The sequence below is a fragment of the Centroberyx gerrardi genome, chromosome 1 (genome assembly GCF_048128805.1).
Source record: "Centroberyx gerrardi isolate f3 chromosome 1, fCenGer3.hap1.cur.20231027, whole genome shotgun sequence".
NCBI classification, from domain to species: Eukaryota; Metazoa; Chordata; class Actinopteri; order Beryciformes; family Berycidae; genus Centroberyx; species Centroberyx gerrardi.
The window spans coordinates 10433486-10448537 of NC_135997.1; positions in this window are offsets into that span (position 1 = coordinate 10433486).

A 15052-nucleotide genomic window follows, 5' to 3' on the forward strand; every position below is an offset into this window, starting at 1 on the left:
ACCTGGAGAGTTGAGGATTGGGTGCAACCACTTTTCCAAAGAAGGGGTGATTTTTTTTTTTTTAATCAAGCTGCCTCTGTTCTAAGGGAGTGCCATTCTGTCATTTGTATTAGATTATGAAAATAACATAATAATATATAATATAAAAAAACAAAAATTCAAAAAGAGCACTATTGGACTGACAGGGCAAAGTGGCCCTTTTCGGACCCTAACTACGCACGTGCTTGACAACAACCCCCGGTATCCTCACCATGAAAACATACAGGTCACCCATCTGACCTGACACATTATGCTAGGGTTGGGTATACCAATATTAAGGTATACCGGGATAGTTGAAAATGTTCAAGGTGTTATCATCATACTATAAAGCAAGGAATCTCTGTCTGTATGTGTCCTTTGCATATCTCGAGAACCATTTGTCCGATCTACTTCACACTTGGCGGGTGTATTGCTGGGGACCCAAGGACGTGCAGTGTCGGATTTGGTGCAATTTGGACACGCGACACGTTCAATATTAATAAACTTTGAATAAACAAGCGAACAGCGCTCTGTGCAGCAGCGGGGCGAACGGGCACTGCACTAGAACTATAAAGCAAGGAATCTCTGTCTGTATGTGTGTCCTTCGCATATCTCGAGAACCGTTTGTCCGATCTACTTCACACTTGGCGGGTGTATTGCTGGGGACCCAAGGATGTGCAGTGTCGAGTGTGTAGTTGTTTGGATGAGCGGTTCTCGAGAAAGCTGCAAGCAGCAATACCGGAGGCCAAGCAATCATCCCATTCCGAACAGGCATGTTTTGAACGGGCACTGCACTAGTATTCAATAATGTGATAACATTTACATTCCATTTTCTATTAAAATACCACAGTGAGCTTGTTATTTATTAGGCCTAGTGCATAACAATGCCACTAGTAGTTGTGGCTGGAGCACTAATTACACTGTTATCCCCTCAGGCAAGAGTCAGCTAACTTTGAAACACCCACTGAGGGAAGGTGAAGGGAATGAGAAAGATGGCTACTGCCAAAGAACAATGCTACTGCACCTGTTTGGCAGTACTCCGGGTTCCAGCCAGATGATAACGGAGTGCCACTTGAACTGGACCGATTTGTATGCAAGCTTTGCATAAAATTTTTTTTAGCAAAGTATGGAAATGCGATCATGACTCTTTCCATTGATGTCTAGAGTTGCACAAAAATACAGGCACTGCCTCTGAGTAAGCATTCAATACAGCAGGCAATGTACTTTTTCAGCGTCCACCCACTCAAGCCAGACAAATTCAACATGCTTGTATTTTTGGCCAGGGTCCTGGCGGTATAGTAGCCTATATTACACTGTCTGAATTGTTTGTTTTTTTATTCAAGTGATCAGACTAGTCAGCTGGAGCCGTTATATTTAGGCATGTTTAGACTCCTCCAGCCTGTCTTCATCACATCTTAAGAGGGCAAACTCTGCAAACCGTATTTCTCTGTGATGTACAAACATATTTTATCCTAGCTTGTGGTCCAATAATTCTTAATTTTCCCATAATTCATGACATGAGATATAGGGTCGTAAGGCAGGAAGGAATATAATGCTTGAGCGAAGACAGGAGCCCAGATGTTTTCCGACCGTATACCGTATACCAGATGCTCGAGACAGTATTGAGACAATATTGTGATATAAAAAATTTGATATCCCCCAAATCTACATTTCTTTTTTCAGTCAGGTAAAACAAGTAGTACTAACTTAGTTGAGATTGTTTCTGTCCAATTTGTGAGCACAAGAAAATTGATTACCTGTAAGATGTAAAAGAACACTTTCGAAACAGTACTCATTACATTGTAGATATTCCAAATTGTAGCCAGCAACTGGTAAATAGCTATACAGTATACTATTTGCATGATACACAGAGCAATTCCCAAGAGTTGTGCTCTTTTGTGTGAACACAGTATAATTTTGCAAAATAACAAGACATTGTAATTCTACTCCAATAGCTTCTCCTCTGTAAATGATTACTTTATGCCCTCTCCAATTTCCCCCTTGGTTGCTCACCATCATATTATAGATACATCCAAAAGCATTGCCACACACAAATAGTCCTGTGCCTAAGTTAATTATTTTCTATATTTGACTCTTAGCATTATTTGTGAGCTCAATTATCCTTTGAATGGATCAAAGGTTACAATACAGGCTGCAAATGTTTAAAATGAAATACGTTTGTGCCTAACCAAATTGACTGTGGCATTATGGCATATGCACAATCGATTTCTTTAAACATCTTTTTGCCAATCTGAGTCATGATAAAAGTAAGGTGTTTCCTGAAAGAGGAATGAAATATACATATTCTGTATGAAGACATTTTTTTATTTATTTGAATCCAAAAATGATACACTGTGCTATTCAAGAATAATTTGTAATAAGACTGAGCGTCACAAACGTGGAAAAAAAAAACATGATAACTAATTTCCCCAATCTCAGTTCTTTGCTCAATGCCCCGCAAATCCTCCACAATCCAGTTGATGTGCAGAATGCCTTCTGAAGTAAGTGACATGAAAGAGAAATATCTCCTTCCACCACTGCTCACAAGCACCTCAAGTGAGAACCATAAAGTGTTTGTGAGTGAGGGATTTGAGTCTGCTCTTTTGACAGGTTTAAACCCAGCCATCCAATCTTAATCCTATGGGCAAAATGCTCTCTTCCAAAGGATTCAGTCATCTGCGTTCAACCTCTGACACAGACAGAAAAATACACAACATTTCCAAACATCACCTCCCTATTGTGTTGTATTTCAACATCTGTATCCTTGTAACTTAAAATGTTGGATTTTCCCTTCTAACCTGTATTTTAGGACACCATTTCTGAACAAAGTAGATATTACAGCATATCTTGTGCATCTGGACAAATTTTTCTGTGTTTTTATTGAAGCATCAATACATGTTTTTTCTAACAGCCCACTTAGGAAGCCCCGATTCTTAATCTTCACAAGTGCTATAAAGTGCTGCACCAGAGCAATTCCAGGATGTAGCAAGCACAGGATGTTTTAGCTTTCCCTTTTATGAAACGAAGAGTAGGAAGCAATTCAAAACCGTTGGACTTCATTACATAGTGACCACAAACTGCAGTCAGAGTACAAACGCAGGGGCTTGCCAGTTTAGCTGGGAAGCGCTGTCCTTTGGCAGGCTATGCTTGTCACACCCTCTCACAGAACAAAGGATGCACAGGAATGCTCAACTCAGGATCCCAAATCAGGCTTTATAGAGGGAAATACCAACTTTAGGTGAGAGAGGGCATGTGCAGTCTTACCACCACTGCTTGGCATGGAGTGAATGGGTCATAAGGCATACAATGCCCCTGCTGCACTGTCTGAAGAATTCCACAAGTAGTGAAGTCAGGCGCTCTCTGGAGTGATGGAATGGCAAGGGGATAAAATTACTTTCATCAAACTCGGTTTGACAATGTCTAACAGAGACCTCAATTACAATACAGCTGCAAAGACTAAACACCATGGCAACAGCTGTCCGAAGAAGCTGCTCTGTAGCAAAACATACCAATGGCTAGTTTATTCCCGGGTAATTTGCACTATTGCCACAGACACAAGGGAGAATGAACGCTAAGTGGATCAATACCGTAGAAAAAAACCCTTACGCTCAAACTTTTGTATCGCCATGGACTCTATCCAATAAGTGTTCTTAACATTGTAAGACTCCAACCTCGGGGGAATCAGATGAAATCTGGTGTTTTTCTTCCCTCGGTTCCTTAATAGGTCTCCTGGGCCCTCCAACCAATATGTGGCAAGAGGAAAATAAAAACATTGATAATTTGTAAGTTATGCAGAGTAGGGGGAATAAGACACATTTCTCCGATGCTGTTTCTTTTGCATTCATCCCCACCACTTTTTATATTTCTTTTTTTATAATTCTGATGAAATAAGTTTCCCTCTGCCATAGTCGCATGCTCTTGTTCTGTAGCTGTGTAAAAACAATGATGTAATTGACAAAGAAAACTGTTTACTTCTTTTAGACAGACAGACATCCTGTCCATTAGGCAATTCAAAGCCACCCCCCAAGGGTGGCTAAAGGATCTGAGATGGCATGGCAGATACCCTTCTCTTGCTGAATACACTGCCATTACCAATTGTATTGATGCACTACAATCATCTTACCCATAAAAATAAATACTATTATCTTTCCAATGACTAGTCTAAATACTTCAAATCATTCTGATAAGATCATCTTACAAAGCTACATAAGCACACTGGGTGTCTCCAGTAGGGCAGACATTCCACACACAGTGGAACTGAATTATCACTTAACATAAATATTTGAAAACACCATACAAAGTCAAACCAACGGTCTAATCAACAAAGCCTGGGCTATGGGCTATTATACACTCTGAGTGAGTGGAGTAAGTTGGCCTTCTCTTGCTACAAGTTGACCTTACTTCTCTGCCACTCGGAGTGCGAATGTCATAGCCAGCCAGTACAGTTCATTTTATTCTGCTTAAAGTCTTGAATGATTACAGTAAGCCATGCCTGCATTTACTATCACTATATTTAAATTGGAATCTGTAGCTTTACCTTCCTTTCTAAGGTGAAAGGTAAATTGCCACAGCTACAGAATCTGCAATCCAACATTTTATATTGTATGGTATTCACAGCTTTATCACAAACTGTATAGTGAAACAAATAAACTCATCCAAATATCTTCTGGTCCCTGCTGAGGAGGTCTGACCAAAACCTGGGACTGCACTCACAGCTGACAGGGATTGTGAATTTGGTCCTGATCCCAGCATTGCAAAAGCACAACTTATCTTGTAGACGTCACACCATCATGGCAGGGAGGCAGTCAGGGTATGAAAGTAACAGTCCTTTCATACATTCCCTCCTATGGGGAGAAAATAATTGCTATATATTACAAGTTTTTCATGATTTATTTAATTGTCTCAACTGATGGCTACACGCAGATCTTTTCTAAAGATGGCATCATCTTTGTCACTGTTCCTAAGGCAACCATTTCATCATACGTTCATAACCCAGTGTTTTCTAATTGCAACACTGTGGGACCATATAGTCTGATATCTCCAGAGGTAAGTGTCACATCCAGTCCCCTGTCTAAAATCTATTCATTCATGAGCCCATACATGGTATAATTGGTAAGAGCCCTGCTTTTTGAACCACGTGTTCTGGTTATAAGAAGTACATCCCACCAGAGCTCCCCTACTCTATTTCCTCTTTACTCCTAATACTCTCATGCCTCGATAAAATACTCCAAATTATAAGAGGGTGGACTACACAAAGTATAATTTGTGTTTGCTATAACCTCTTTTATGAAGGACTTTGTAGCTGACCAACAGAACTGATTTTGAAAAGCCAGTAGATAGATATATCATCATAAATGTATCTAATTCATTGCTAAGCAGACAGTGAATAGTGGCAAGATCTATATTTTTACTGTTTCGAAACATGATTAAACTGGTATCAAGGAGGACAAATCAAATCCCCTTGAATGTGTTTCCTGCAGGATGATTGTTTGGCATGTCTGGCTCCGGGGGTCTGAGGCCTGGCCTGTGTCCCTCTTCTTCCAGTACCCATAAGGCCAGAGAAGCATTGTCCTGGTCTTACTACAACGTGATCTACCTTCAATAGACAAAGGCTTCCAGCTGGGCTTATTCTTCTTCTCTTTCAACCTCCTCCCAGTGACAGATGGAACCAAAACTAGAAAAAAAACCTTCAAGACAAAGAAATTAGTGCCTTTTATATGGATCCAGAGCAGCTAGACACTGGGGATGTTTGGCAGGGGTAGAAGAGGAGTTGCAGCCTTTCAGTATCATTTTTTCCCCTCATTGTTGCAAAAAAAAATTACACTATAGTAGAAGAGGCATACAAAGCCCAAATATAATAGAAACCTGTCTGACACATTGTTTGTATTGTTTTAGTGAACACAAGAGCTGTACACAGCAATATAAATGGAAAAAACACACACATACTCACATTGACACGCATGCTCGTCTATACACACTCTCTTTCTATTATTAACAAACATGCACATGCACGCATACACACATACACACGCACACACCTCTCTGTGAGCTGGTGATAACTGCTTAGCAGTGTATGCTCCAACAATTGTCAGACTGCCAGGGCAGAGAGAGCCAGGGAAGGAAGAGGGGGTGGGTGAAGGAGCAAGCTATGAGTGGCACCATAGAGTGGGTACAAGGAGAATTAGACAGGTGCCATGGGGAGAGGTTGGCAGAATGAGGAAAAGGTAGATGTTGGTGAAAAGGTGGTAGGGGAGATAACAGCGGAATTGAGGAAGGGGGAAAGATGGAAAAGACTTCAAGACCTCAGCAAATGACAAGATCCACACTGAAGTGTGGAGAGAGACAGGGAGCTGGAAGGACAAAGGGAGAGAATGGAGGGGTGGGGGCACACAGCCAAAGAAAGGATATGAAAAAATGGGGGAGGAAAAAATAGCAGACAAAGTGTGAAAAGGGAACGAGAACAAAACAAACCATAGAGGGTGAATGGTAATGTGTTGCGCAGGCACCTCCACCTCCACTGGATGCAACACTCCCACTTCTTTCATGGTCTGCAGTCTGTCATCAACACCCATCTCCAAGGACAGCACAGGCAAGGCTCCGTCAGCGGCTGTGCAATGAAATCACACGCGACAGAGGTGAGTAGAGTTGTTCTCTTGTCTTAATTTTACTTAATTTGCCATAACACTTCACCTCATCTCACATTATGTTAAGGAAGGAGAGCGGGAGTAAGTGAGCAAGGGGAAATGATAAGTCAGGAAGTGGGAGGGAGTGAGAATGAGAGGGTGAGGGAGTAAGGCAGGTGAGAGAGATAAACTGTTGATGGTGTACAGTCAGCAGTCCGCCAGCACCACCATGTGGTTGAAACAGCAGGGCAGTACCTCAGATTGTAGGATTTAATGACTTTGTATTTCCCAAATACTTGTTAAGTAAGCATTCAAGCCTCAAATTTTCGCCTGTGAACATGTCAGTCTCACTCCCTCACTGTTGAGTTGATTGAAAAGACACAAATATATAGGAAAGACAGACACACAGTCATACATGCACATGAACAGACACACACACACACACACACACACACACACACGCATGCATTTGCACAAACACACACTTGATGCACTCATGGTAATATGCATATTTTGGGTGCATGTTTTAATCTATACGTACATTTAAAATATACTTATCTTATACATTCTATTCTATTCTATTCTATTCTATTCTATTCTATTCTATTCTATTCTATTCTAGTGTATATGGATGTGTGTGTTCCAGCTCTGGACTGGGTCCTATCTGGGTCACTATGGTGTATGCTGTTGTGCGGTATCCCCATTCGTCCATGTCAACAACTGACCTGTTTTTCCTCCCTCCTTCCCTCTTTTCTTTTCTACTGTGTAAAACCACTTCGCTTTGGATGAGACACCCATTCAGTTTGTGGGAAAAGATTGCAATCCAAGTTCAAAATCCATCACGTCGACCTTTTGGAACTGTCCATCTCTAATGTGCCAGTGCCAGTCCCTGTGTCTGAAATGGGGGGAACAGCACAACCCTCTAATGTTCATTACCTGTCCAGCATAACAGAGTTGCTTAAATATTGGAAGAAAACTTTAATTCAATAGCCAGTTACACAAAGTTTCATATTATAATTACTTCCATTTTCACACTTTCATTCTAGCACCACCTCTTCCTACAGTATATAGAAAGCATTTACTGTGCATTGCACCCCATCTGCAAATAGGCCGGAGTTTTTGGGGTTTTGTGAATGAATGAACAATGATTTTCAGAGTAAATCTTACTACCAAAGCTCATTAAGGTATTTGTAGCATTTTATTAGGATACAATCTCTCTCACTTGTAGTTGCGCATAAGAGCAATAGCAGATTATAAAGCCTGAAAAATCAAGCATAACCAAATGGCAGTGAAAGGGGAATACTCCAAAAATGTCTAAAACTGTAGGGTAATTTTGGATAATATCGTTGAAGAGAGACAACTGTAGATCATCTTGTATCTCAGTGTACAGTATTAGACATGTAAGTCTGATCACCAGCTAACCCTTTTGTGGAAAACAGTCAAGTCCAAACTACTTAAACTACTTGTAAATGACATGCTCACGCGCCAACACCAGTTTGCTTTAGACAGGCTCACAGGTCACTGTAGCTGAACGTGCACCATCTGTGGCCTGGAAGACCAAGAGCCTGCTGAACTATCATATAATCTTGAGCAGAATATTTCTGTGTGGGTGTGGGGCCTTTCTGAGCTGCTGGGTGTAGAGCAAGGCTTGTTGTGACACTTCGCAAGCCAGAATTGTCACTCTTTCACATGTCTGCCCTTACCCTAACCGTAACACACACACACACACACACACACACACACACACACAGTCTTACTTAAGTCACTTTTGGGGTATTTACATAGACTTACATTCATTTCCTGGAGACTTACCCTAACCATAACCATAACCACTACTTGCCTAAACCTAACCCTTACCCTAACCTTAACCTAACCCTAACCTTAACCTAACCCTAACCTTAACCACCGACCCCAAAAATCAGCTTTTTACCAATTGGGGACATGGCTTTTGTCCCCAATTGCACAAGCCGTCCCCAATCAACTGGTCTTAAGTCTGGTGTGTGTCCCTGAAAGTGACTTAAGTCATACCCACACACACACACACACACACACACACACACACACACAAAATACATGTATCTCTCATTCGTCACCTCACCCTTGGGTTTTTGAGGTATAGCATAATTCTATGGGAACAACTCAATCACATTACCTTATGTAAATACCCAAGTCAAATCCTCCCCCCTCCTCCTTCCCTACTATGTTAGCTCCCAGCCCTATGGCTCCTCTGGCTCCTCTGGCACAGAAATGCGCACGGGGCAAATTAACATTTGCTCTCGTAGTCTGCAAATGGCAGCTCGTGCTTGCCATAGAAATGAAACAAGAGGCCCATGCAGGAGAGAGGATGAGAAAATATTTGAGCGGATGTGATTAATAATTCGTCAGGCAGAGCAGTAACATTTGCTTTTAGGGGCAGCGGATCGACAGAATGGGCTCCTTCAGGAACTTTTGAATCAAAGATTGGTTTTCTATTAGCATCTTCTTCTTCCTCTGCGCATTCTGAAGCATCGCTGGGCACTTTTTTTATTGACCAGCCTTAGAATTAGAATGACTAAGTCCAACAGGAGGTTAAAAATGAACAGATCTCAATGTATGTATGGTAGAAAATGTGTCTAATAAATATTGAAGAGGCAACCAGACCAAGATGTTAAACAGAGGAAGCAGGGAGCCTGGAATGTATCTCTAGCAATAACCGGTCCTTTACAATAGAAAGAACATTTGGCCCAATTACAATAAGAGCAAAAGGACTACTTAATGCTATGCTTCATTATGCAAGCATAACAGTTAGCCTGCTGTACTAACAGGCTTTGTATCCATATGATTACATTTGCAACTGTGTAAATGTAAAAGTATGGAGACACTGATCGATTACCTCATAGCAGAAATGCAGTACATAAAAAAACTCAATGTCCACAGCTTCTCTACTGCATGACACCAGTGCTGATCAGTCCATTAAGGCTGTGATTACTCAAATTACTAAATGGTAACAAAGGGATAGACTTCAGGAGAGGGTGGATGGGACACAACCTCCCTCTGCAACTCCACAGGAAACTTCTATTTAGCACCGCAAGAGGAGCACCTTCCCCATCTGCAACTCAAGATGTTTGACTCTAGGCAAAGCTGGTTGCAGATGGCTTTTCTCTGCTCTACTGTAGTTTGATCTACTGAAGAAATATGCTGTGTTAGAGTAACACATGAAAAAACAAAACAGCCATATTAAGGGAAAAAGATGCATCTTTAATTTACAATGTCAAGAAAAGAATGTTCATCCTTAACTGGCCCTTGTAAATGCACATTTCAAATCCAGGAACTATCCTTTTCATGGAGTAAAGAAGCCCAGTAGACTGATGTGGTATGTAGATAAGATTTACTCTTTCCTACAGAAGAAACATTTCAAGGTGGTAGCAAGGTCTTCATCTACAGATGCTTCACATTCAGTCCAGGGACTCAGTATGCTCCTTGCTATTTCCTTTTCATAATTCAGTGTTGAATATATGTTTCATTAACATCTGCTATACAGTATGGGGCTATTTCTCCAAAGCCCCAGGACTAGAAGTTACCCTGAGGCATCTTAATTCAAACACATGGCCAAACACCTTGGAGGGAAGATGTTCATTTTGTAACAGTATGAGAAGGAAAGGATTTTGCATTTTTGTAGCAACAAAAAATGTTTTCATGAAGGTTTTTACATAGAATTAAGTCAAATCAGGTTGAAATGTTTAGAATTTACCTTGGCACTTGAGATACATTATAATTGCATGTTAAGAGGGACTATACTTTTGCTGAATATATCATCGTCAAAACATTTGTGACATTTGTACACTGATGCTGCAGTCTATAGCCCCCTACTTTGAGTTGTCATACTTCATTACTAGTCAATTGTACAGGTTTTTTTGCATGGTTGTAAGGTAACTAAGACTTAAGACCTGTTTTATTTCCATTACACTTGTACTCCCTCTACTTTAAAAGAAGAAAACTACCTTTTAATCCACAGCATTTATCTAACACCTGCATTTACTAGTTGCCTTTAGTTTTGCATACATTTCAGTCATTAAACTATCTCCAGTGTAGTGTAGTGTATCCACTGAAGATGGTTTCTTGACCAACATGTTTGTTGCACTGCTCTTTACACTTTGGAATAAAATCAATCTACATCCTACATAAGAAATGTCACATTACCTACTACTCAGTACACTTTTCCTTGAGACACCATTTTTTTAAAGGAAGCAATCTGAGAGCGCATAAATTGATCACAACAGAGTGCTTAATTCAAAGAGGTGAATGTACAGTATTTAAAGGCATGGTATTGAACATTAAATGTTCCAAAATTGTTGTCCAATATGTTCCAAAATAATATTTTGTTTTACGAGTGATTGAGTTTGAAAGTAAAAATGAAGATTTTTTTTTACCACTGATAGCATTGCACAAACTAGTGTCTTAAAAATAACGAAGGAAAAACTTTATTTGCATGCACAGTGTCCATGTACATTTCCTCATCTCTTGACATGTTAAGATATGTTTTTTTCCCAAAGAGCTCATAAGAAAGCCATGTAGATATTCTATATATATTTTGATGTTGCTGTTTTATTGGGTTGCACAACATGTAAATTAGGCATTAATTCAGAGAATAGGTGTGTGCCCATTGTGATAGGTAGTAAAGTTTCTGCCAGACCCAATCAGTGCCAGGTTAAGGCAGGTCTTCCTGTTAGCAACTTCACTTCCTTTATAAAACTTCCAGGTTTCACTCAAACACCCTTTTGGCTGCTTTGGTCTGTGCTTGCAAGGCAGGAGGATGGCTTCAGCAACAGTTCCCCCTAAGGTCACACTGAAATGAAAAATGACTTTTTTGCCCTTTTAGCTCATACCATACACCTATTTGACAATTTATACCAGAAAGTGTCCAAAATTTACTTTATTGAATTCTTATATCAAAATCTAATGAATTTTACTTCCTGGAAAACTGAAATTCTTTAGTGGTGATTTCATCATCATCAGCTCCCATGAGGTTGGAATTACTCAACATGAGGTATGCGGATTAGCAACCAACATTTTAGTTTGTGCTTTTGACTTAAGCCAATTATTTAGTTTTCCAGTTAGGTGGCTCCAGTGACAAGTGTCTGGTGTATCCCATATCACCAGCTTAGAGGTGTGTAGAAGGTCAATGCACATGATTGCTTGGGACAATTTTTTCATAGTTTGTAGCATTTAGCCCAATATTTCGCCTATACTGAGGGCAGCATGGCCAATACAGTTGAGCTGATTGTTTCGTGAAGTTAATGAAACTTTACTTCCTAATGCAGAACAATTTGCCATAGGCAGTGTGCTGGTGTATCTATTTGGTCATTGTCAAATATTTAGTTTCCCTAAGCACAGGTACTTGTTGCCACATTTTAATTTCTTTGATTCTGAGCAGCTGTCTACATGTTTCAGGAGGGTATCGGTCCTGGGTATCGGCCCTCTCACTACTTGCTCTGATGTGGTAAGGATTATTTGGTGATCATAGTTTGAACACATGTACTTCTCACTGATTTGTCCTGCATATTTTGCAAATGGGGAGAATAAGACTCGACCATTAGCTGATAAGATAAGCGAGGCGCAGCGCTACATGGCTTGTGATTGGCTAAGTGAATTGTGTTAGCCCACTGTTGGCAGCCTTCTAGTCGACACTCAGGGAATAAAACGCGTAGTGCCCAGATGTGTGTCAGAGAGCTCGATCTGAATTCTCAATTTGAATTTGAAATGATAAATTTCAATAATAATCACATTCACTTTCAAGCCATTGCATTCAATTTCAAATTGTGCTTTACAATTTATTTATTTTTTTCAATTATTTGTTTAACAAATGAGTTTGAATTCAACAGTTCAATATGACAATGACAAATTAAAATGTATGCAATTCAAATACAATCTCTGCTGGCATTAATCTCTTCCATAGATGGACTCTTCTGGGGTTGACCATCCACCAGTAGCGTAGAATAGGTTGTTGTAATGAGATATGAGCTGGTCTGGTGCTGAGACTGCTGGAGAAACACCATTTTTTCTGCATTTTATTGGAGTAATGGTGCTAAAAATTGTGCTGTTGTCACATAATCCTTTCATGATGAAGGAACATAATCTTAATATGATTTGTGTCTGCAACACTTCATTTGCATTTCAGAGTTTATACTCATTTCACAATTTTTTTGTGAGACTGTATCGAACTACCTGTGTATGGCTACCTCCACAGTGCGGCAATTCTTTTATTTTGGTTGTTCTTTTTTTGTGTTTTTTTTACACTTAAAGATGATGAGAAATATACGCAGCCAAGGATAATGAATTGAGCATGGATTAGAATGGTATGGAGGAGATTAGATGGAGTGTGAAAAGATCAAAATAAATTGGTGCGAAATTATTATTGCTCTTGCAACATTACTCAGCTTTCTTAATTTACGTGAATTAGCCTAAGTGTATTCCCTCACACTATTTCTCAATATGCGTTCTTGTGTCTTCAATGACATGTTTGGCGTAAAATCTAAAGTACGATTCCAAAACCAAGGGAGGAAGGAAGGACAGATAAAGATCCCAGAATTAAACTTGCCAGCCAAGGATGCATCGGATGGTGACTTTGCCAGCAAGAATAAATGTGAAGCCCCAAGATTCATTGTGAGAACAACACATCACATCTAAACAGCACTATAGTCAACAGTACAGAGCTGACATCTGCACATCTTATCTATATATCATGTAACATATCTGATATATATCTCAAACTGTAAAGAATGTTCTCCACAAGGACACAAGTATCGACTTGGCATTCTTGGATTTGATGATCACCTTTGTTGCAAATTGACTCCAAGAAATTTGGAAGTCGTGCCTCACTATTCAACGCAACTCAAACACAAAGCAATTACAGTTGACTTTATAAAGCCTAGTCATGTAGCTGTAGCTCTCAAACCCTTGACACAACGCCCCCAAATGGCCACAAAAATGATTTGGCTTTGATTATTCTGGCTACTGTGGACATCCAGAAATGTACAGTATTGTACAGCATTCACTGCCATTTAGACCTACCAAAACATGTATAATTCAGTGCTTCAGTCGTATAACTAAAATCATTTCTTGACACAGGATATGACAATCGCATAAAACACCTACTGTACATCTCCTAAAACAAAAAAAGTATTATGCATACCATATGTGTGTATGCATTGGAGCCGCTGTGGGCCTACAGCTTCTGTACTTGTGCATTAATCTAATTGTTTTTCAGCTCACTCAGATCCCCACATCACAGCAACCTATTACATTCTCTTTTAATCCTGAGGACCTGACCTCAAGTTTAGGGCAGTCTGTCTATATGGCCTTACATCATTCCCTCATGCTCCACATTGTTTTATTGAATTATTATTGAATTTTATTGAATTTTTTCTTGCATCTCAAATCATTGTTTGTAAATGTGCCTGTGTGTGAGATAACTGCCAGGATCAGTGTTGATACAGACCTACTAAGCCTTATAAACAAGGTTTATAGCTGAAATCTATAAATCAATAGATTTTAGTTTCTGTTTTGAATAATAATCTATGGGTTAAGGTTCGTTTGCTAGCCAAAACTTTTATCTTTTCTTGGCTAAGCTAACATACCATTTTGGTTTCACTTGCGCTTTGACTTAAAATCCGCAGAAACTATGTAGAACAGGTCAAGGTAAAATACAGCCACATTTTAATTTTTATGAAGGATCAGAACATTTTGTTTTCAGCATTATATCTAGAGTGGGTGTGGATTGGCTCAAAATAGGTCAGGTGGCTGCAGGTCCAAAGAAAATGACCTGCACATTGAAAATTGACCTCCAGAACAGAAAACATCACATCCATAAACAGAGGATTTATTGCACACAATGACTGTCAAAACACAGACACACTTTAAATAATCCCTATTTTTTAGTATTTGCTCATCGGTGTATCACTGTTTAATTAATTGTGATAATAATAAGCTTCCTGCTTTCAATCCCTCTCCAGTGGACTATAACAGGTAAGAAACAGTCTCATTTATCAGTCTCACTGAATTATAAAAACAAAAAAAACACAGTTTTGGTCTTTTTCCAAGGAATGTGTGAATATTGTGAGGATATGCTCTCAAGGTTTTGTTAAGTTTTAATCTATTTTTTTTTCTTTTTTTTATTGTTTGGTTGTTCAGCACTCAAGTACTCAAATGAAGCCTCCAATCTCCTTTGTTTCTTTTCTTCCTGTCTATCATCTTCTGCTTTGTTATTAGATTCAAAAAAAAAAAAGGAAACCGCAGATGAGTGCTTGAAATATCCTACTGAGACTAAAGCCTCATTTCCGATGGTGTCCTAGAAACATAAATCTCATTATAATTTCGAACATCAAGACAATCTACTTTGGAATAACACAAAATTATGAGTAAAGCTAAAAAAA